Source organism: Macrotis lagotis, chromosome 1 (genome assembly GCF_037893015.1).
Source record: "Macrotis lagotis isolate mMagLag1 chromosome 1, bilby.v1.9.chrom.fasta, whole genome shotgun sequence".
NCBI lineage: Eukaryota > Metazoa > Chordata > Mammalia > Peramelemorphia > Peramelidae > Macrotis > Macrotis lagotis.
This window is the reverse complement of record NC_133658.1, coordinates 25025292-25031719: the sequence shown is the minus strand read 5'-3', so window position 1 is coordinate 25031719 and position 6428 is coordinate 25025292. Positions and strand designations below refer to the sequence as shown.

The 6428-nt window shown below is 43.4% G+C and overlaps 1 protein-coding gene across 1 annotated transcript in view; it reads left to right on the top strand.

Annotated features, from left to right (window-relative positions):
• The window catches only part of ADRA1D (adrenoceptor alpha 1D), a 62371-nt gene that overhangs the window by 24519 nt on the left and 31424 nt on the right, over window positions 1-6428 (top strand).

Sequence of the window (6428 nt, the reverse complement as noted above, 5' to 3'; positions counted from 1 at the left end):
AAGACACAGTACAAAGTGGAATCCAGTGCAAGTGAGAAATATTTTGAGGAATAATGGGTCAGGAAGGATAGACTATGCCAGCTCTAGTTTATGTGATCACATCTTCCCTCAAGAACTCCTTTGTTGCCCTTGAGCCCTACCTCCTTTCCCTCCTCCTCCCAACCCCACTGGGTGGGTCCCCACTACCCTTTTTAGCATGGCCCCTTAGGCAGAGGAGCTAGGTCCGCTCTGAGCCAGGCGAGGCTGCCTGCCAGCACCAACCCAGGCCACTCTCTGGTGTCCTGGGGGAGTTGGCCAGGTCCCTGAGCCAGCAATGATTTCATGGGAGATTTCTCCATGATGCTCTCTGTTTGTTTCAGGTGCCAGGGGGTCCCAAAGGACCAAGCCAGTGGCCTTCAAGCCCTGGACAGATTGTGGGAAACTAAGGGCGTGAGGCACTCAATGACAGTCCCAGGCTTCAGGCCTGAAACACCAGGACATGCCAACTGCCCTGGTTTCACCCACCCTAATTCTGCATCTACCCCTACCATTTCCTGGCCTGGCCAAAGGGATTACTTTTGCTCCAGAAATCCAGAAGCCCCTCAAATGCCCATAGCTTTCTCCTCCAGGCAGCCCTTCATCCCTAGACCCATAAAAGCTTAGATTCATAGGGTTAGCATTGGTTTCTAATCATCCAGAAGTCGTACTTCAGACCAGGAAGCCCTGGAGGTCAAGGATTAGGGTCTAATCCCCCTCCCATCAGACCAGAGACCCCAGCACCTCCCACTAGAATTGTCTGAGAGCAGAAATTATGTCTCAAGCATGAGATCAGAGCCTCCCTGAGGTCAAGGGTTGTACTTCCCTCTTCTGTGTCCCTGAGAGGACAGACTATGCCTCCTTTATCAGACCAGGAGGTCCCTGAAGGTAAGAGTAACTCCTGTCTTGGGTGGCTGACCCAGTATCATACTAGTCTAATTTTATCCCCTAATTCTGGAAATTGTCTGAGCATGTGTGTACAATTAAAATAATTTGGGGTGGCTAGGTGGCACAGTGGATAAAGTACCGGCCCTGGATTCAGCAGTACCTGAGTTCAAATCTGGCCTCAGACACTTAATAATGACCTAGCTGTGTGGCCTTGGGCAAGCCACTGATCCCCATTGCCTTGCAAAAAAAAACTATAAAAGAACTAAAAAATACTTCATTCAAATCACCAAATTTTCACCATCACCTTCTGAGCATGGATCACCTACTATGTGCTGATCAGACCTAATGTGTGCCAATTAGAAGGTGTCCTTTTGTACAGGAATAAGGAGATTGAGAAGGGGCTACTCCTCTCCTGGCTAGAAACACCTAGTAGTGTTGAGCAGACAAAATCCACACATGTGAAATCATTAGAGAATGAGACAGCCTGCCAAACCGAATATAACCTCATGCCAAAATAACTGACACATCATTATAGGCAGACTGCAAAGGGAGCCATCAGTGTGTTGGCAGGAATATTCTAGAGTCACCAGCTTGAAGAGCTGAAAGATCTTAGAAATCAACTTAGTATTGAATGGACTAAGGGGAGGAGTTTGGGAAATCCTATTGTTCCACTGGTGGCAAGAATCTGTAGCCAAGGTTATTGGAGCCAGAAGTATTAAAGACAGTCGTTCAAGCGCAGATCTCTGCCACCAGAATATCCGAAGTGTTATCATCCCTAAGAAGTCTGGACTTAGTGATAAATGCAAATTATTCAAGGAAATGAAAGAAATTGGGTGATATTTCCCTTACAAGCTGGAAATTGTTAGCATCTCCCAAACACCAAGCAAAACATCCCCTGGCCACTGGAATTATAAATAATGTTTGCTATCCTTCATGGATTGACAAATGACAAATCCTCATGCTACAAAGACAAACCTCAGACTATGCTGGAGAATTCAACCAATAAACTGTCCTGAAAGCAGACCATAATGAGAGATCAAATGGCTGCCCACAACAGCCTGACATCACACTAATCGGTAAGAACTTAGGAGGGAGGTTTTTGGTAGACATCACCATTCTGAATACTCAGTCCATCAACCAACATAGAATGAAAGCATTTCAGAAGCTAGAGACTGAGGAGAAAAGGTTAAAAAAAAGAAAGAAAAGGGAACTGCAGAGACAAGTACCACTGTCCCCATCATCTCATTGTCTCCTGGAGGTATATGATGGATGTTCTCAGTGAGCCTAGGAAGGAAGAGCTTAGGTCCTAATGATTTTATCCAACTACATAAAGCATTTGTCAGATATTCAATATAAAGAAATGGTTGGTGGCTTGTCTTGAGACTATTTCTATCTGAACCCCATTGAAAAAGATGAGGAGTGGGGCAAGCTAGGTGGTACAGTGGATAGAGCACTGGCTCTGGAGTCAGGAGGACCCAAGTTCAAATGTGACCTCAGACACAATACTTAGCTGGGTGACCTTGGGTAAGTCACTTAACCCCATTGCCTTACAAAAATAAAGATGAGGAGGTAATAGCTTCGATGGATATAATATCTCACAGTTTACAAAACAGTTTGCTCATATTATCATTGAGATTTAGAGGAAGCAAAAAGTCATCTGGTCCAACTCCCTTGGAGGTGCAAGGATAAAAATGACTTGAGCAAGCTCACACAGTAATTGGAGCTGGGCAAAAACTCAGGTGTTCTAGATTCTAGTCTTATATTTTTTTCTTCATATTACACAGTCTCGGATGCTGAGTGAAGCAACAAAACCAGGAGAACATTGTTCACATTAATATTGTGAAATGATCCACTCTGATGGAGGCAGCTCCTCACACAGTTCTGAGATCAAGGACAATCCTGAGACACCTACTATGGACAATGCCATCCACCTCTAGAGGAAAAAATATGGAGTCTGAATGCAAAGCAAAGCAGACTATATTCACTTTTAAAACTTCTTTTATGTTGTTTCTCTCTCTCTCTCGTGGTTCTCCCCCTCCAGCTTTAATTCTTCTTTCTCAACATGACAAATATGGAAATATGTTAAACATGATTGCACATGTATAACTTTAACCAGATTGTTTACTGCCCTGGGGAGAGAGAGGTGGAAGGAAGGGGAGATAGAAAAATGCAGAACTCAAAAGCTTGAAAAAGATAAATGTTGAAAACTATCTTTGCAAGTAGGTGGGAATATAGAATAAAAATACACAGTTTCTTATATTTAAGGGAGAGGGACTGAAGGGACTCCAAAGATTTTTTTTATTGCTCAAAAAAGTCACTTGCTTTCAGAGATCCCACATTATAAACATATGGATTCTATTGTCCTCCAAATTTGGAAAACAGTAGGTCAAAAAAAAAAAAACCCTGGAATCTCACACAAAGGATTTTCAGGTCTTATGGAAGTATCTAAATTACTTTAAATAATTACAGTGGAGGGGAAAGATTTCTGGATTAGTCAGAAGATCTGGGTTCAAATCTAGCCCTGCTAGTTACTAGCTATTTGAGATTGAATTTTCACCTTGCCTCTGGGGTTCTGTAAAATGAGAATTTTGAGGCTGATGACCTCTGAGGTCCATTCTACTCCAAGTCTCCATCTCCCCAAGGAGGAGAAATGATTTGAGAGTGGGATTGGAGTTTGCTGAATGAGAATGATGGGAAGCAGGAATTCACCCTGTTCATGACCATATGGACTCTGAAGGCTGGAAAGGAGCTCTGCATATTTCACTTAAGTTAAAGGAAAAATGAAAAGCAAAGAAAGATCAGTAGGCCAGAATTCTCTGATACTGACCCGAAAGTCTGGAGCAGTGGGATATGGGTTTGACATTTCCACCCTTCTCTGTGAATTATCAGCAGTATTGGGCCTGAAGCCCTAGGGAAGGGTCAACAGAATGTTCTCCACTAGCTCTGCCAGAATATAGCTGTTAATCACCCTGTCCCTGCTCACTTGGCTCCACAGTTATCTGCAGTCTTTGGCCTGGGAGTTTAGCTCTCCCTCACCCCTTCCCTTTCTCCATCACCTCTGGGTCTCCTTTCTAACAGGCAGTCTTACTGCTTGGGGTTTACAGGGCAGAGGCAGGGTTCAGCGGGAGAAAGAAAGGATGGGCTCTCCTACCTGGAGACCACTACCTGGATCAGCTATCAGCAGAATTCAAATGACAAAGACAAAATAATCCCACCTGTGGTATAAGAGATTACATTATCCCAAGGGTTTCAGTGGGTGTGCTTCAACTCACATTTATTAAAGTTATTCAGGGAGTGTCGTTAGTTATTTAGCTATTAGTTATTTAGGTGGTACAGTGGCCAGAGCCCGAGAGTCAGGAGGACCTGAGTTCAAATCCAACCTCATACCCTTGATATTTACTAGTTGTGTGACCTTAATCCCATTACCCCAACAAGTAAAAACTATCTAGAAACAGGGCTCTTTAATCAGAGAAGCTAGGATTAATTCCTGCTTCTGACCTTGGCCAAAGAGGATGAGGTTCCACGGAAAGAATATTTTAAAATTCGCGAAGCACTTTATTATTATCTTCTATGATCTTCACAGAGACTCTGGGAGGTAGGTGCTATGTTATCATCTCCATTTGTTGATGAGGAACCTGAACATTAGAGATGTTAAATGACTTACACAGAGTCACACAGCATTCGGTAGTGACTGGGGCAGGTTTGAACACAGGTCTTCTTAACTTTGTCTGGCTCTCTAGGGAAACTAGGTGGTACAGTGAATAGAGCACTGGCCTTAGAGTCAGGAGGTAGGAGTTCAAATTCAACCCCAGGTACTTGACAGTTAATTGTGTGGTCTTGGGCAAGCCACTAAACCCTGCCATTTCCAAGCAACCTGACTCATATGTGGCCCATGCCTGGGCCTCAGTTTCCTCCTTTGTAAAACAAGGCTATTAGACTAGACAGCTTCCAAGGGCCTTCCAAGCTCCAGAGATCTCTTAGTTCGGGCTGGCCATTGTGTTAAGCACCAGTGTCCTCATTTGGTGCACTGGGCAGCTTGGAGCCTGAGATTTCCCATAAGCAATCACTTTACTCAGCAAAAGTACAAACGAGCATGACTTTTCTCTATTTCCCATAAACTCTATTTCCCTCAACTCCCCAGAAAGGTCCATGAAATCTGAGAAACCTGCTCAATCTATAGAGTGGCCCTTGGTATAAATTCAAACAAGAATAATAATACCAGGAATATCCGCCTCGCAGGGCTTTTGAGAGACGTTTGCAAAGTGCTTTCACCAAAGCATCGGCTGTTACAGATACAATTAATCAACAAATATCTTTTAAATGGCCATGACGTACCAGACACTATGCTAGATGCTGGGAATACAAAGAGAAAAATAGACACTGCCTTCCCTCAAGGAACTTACCGTCTAATGGAGGAAACAATGTGTCCTCATTTAAGTGCTTAAAAATTTGACAAAGTAATTCGATCAAGAAATAGTATTAATCATATACTATGTGTCTACACATACTACACACAAACACTGTGCTAATTGAAGATACAATCAATGGTTGGTTGGTTGATCCCTGTCCTTCATAATCAAAGAAGACCAGAACAATATCATTATCAATTCCCAAGTTCATAAGAGAGATCTTCAGGGTGTCTCAGGATCACTTCTTCTGACACCCCTTGTGAGCACTTTCCCTGTGTAAATTTTCCATAAAATAGTTTTTGGCTAGCCTATGCTTGGCATATGAACCACATGGCCAACCCATCATAGGTGTACTTTCTGTAGTAATGTTTTGAATGCTTGGCAGTTTAGCTCAAAAAATGACCTCAGGGTCTGGCATCTTATCCTGCCAATTCTGGGCACTGAAGATAGGATTAATAAAAAAAAAAAGAAAAGAAAAACAAGCCTTGCCTTTAAGGAGCCTACAATCTAATGGGGGCAGGGAGCGACACTTACACAAAAGGAGGCAGCAAAGGGAGTGGGAGAAGAGAACACCGGTCAGAACAGCAGATGTAGAGTGAAGTGTGCCCAAGAAACTAAGGCCTACCCTCTAAAAAGGGAGCATTGGTATGCTACAATTCTCCAATCAAGGAAGAGAGAAGAGGGTGGCAGGTGCAGTCAATTGGGCTTGAATTAGCCCCTGAAGGAATAGGATTGGGGGAAAAGGGAAGGGCTATTAGCTATTAAGACCAGAGAAGATCATGGGGTAGTCAGGTGGTGTCCTGGACTCAGAAGGACCTGAATTCAAATGTAGCCTCAGACATTTAATAAGTACCTAGCTGTGTGACCTTGGGCAAGTCACTTAAACCCATTGTATTGCCAAAAAAACAAACACTAGACCAGGGAAGACCTGGAATAGAAGGTGGTGCTTGATGTGAGCTTCGAAGGAAGCCAGGGATTGGTGAGCAGTGAGAAATAAAGTACAGCCATGGCATGAGGGATAATCATGTATCTGATCATCTTTTTTCACTAAGAAAACCTCCCAGATGGCAGTTCTGAGCCATTTCTTAGCTCTACTCTCTATACCCTGAAAAATCA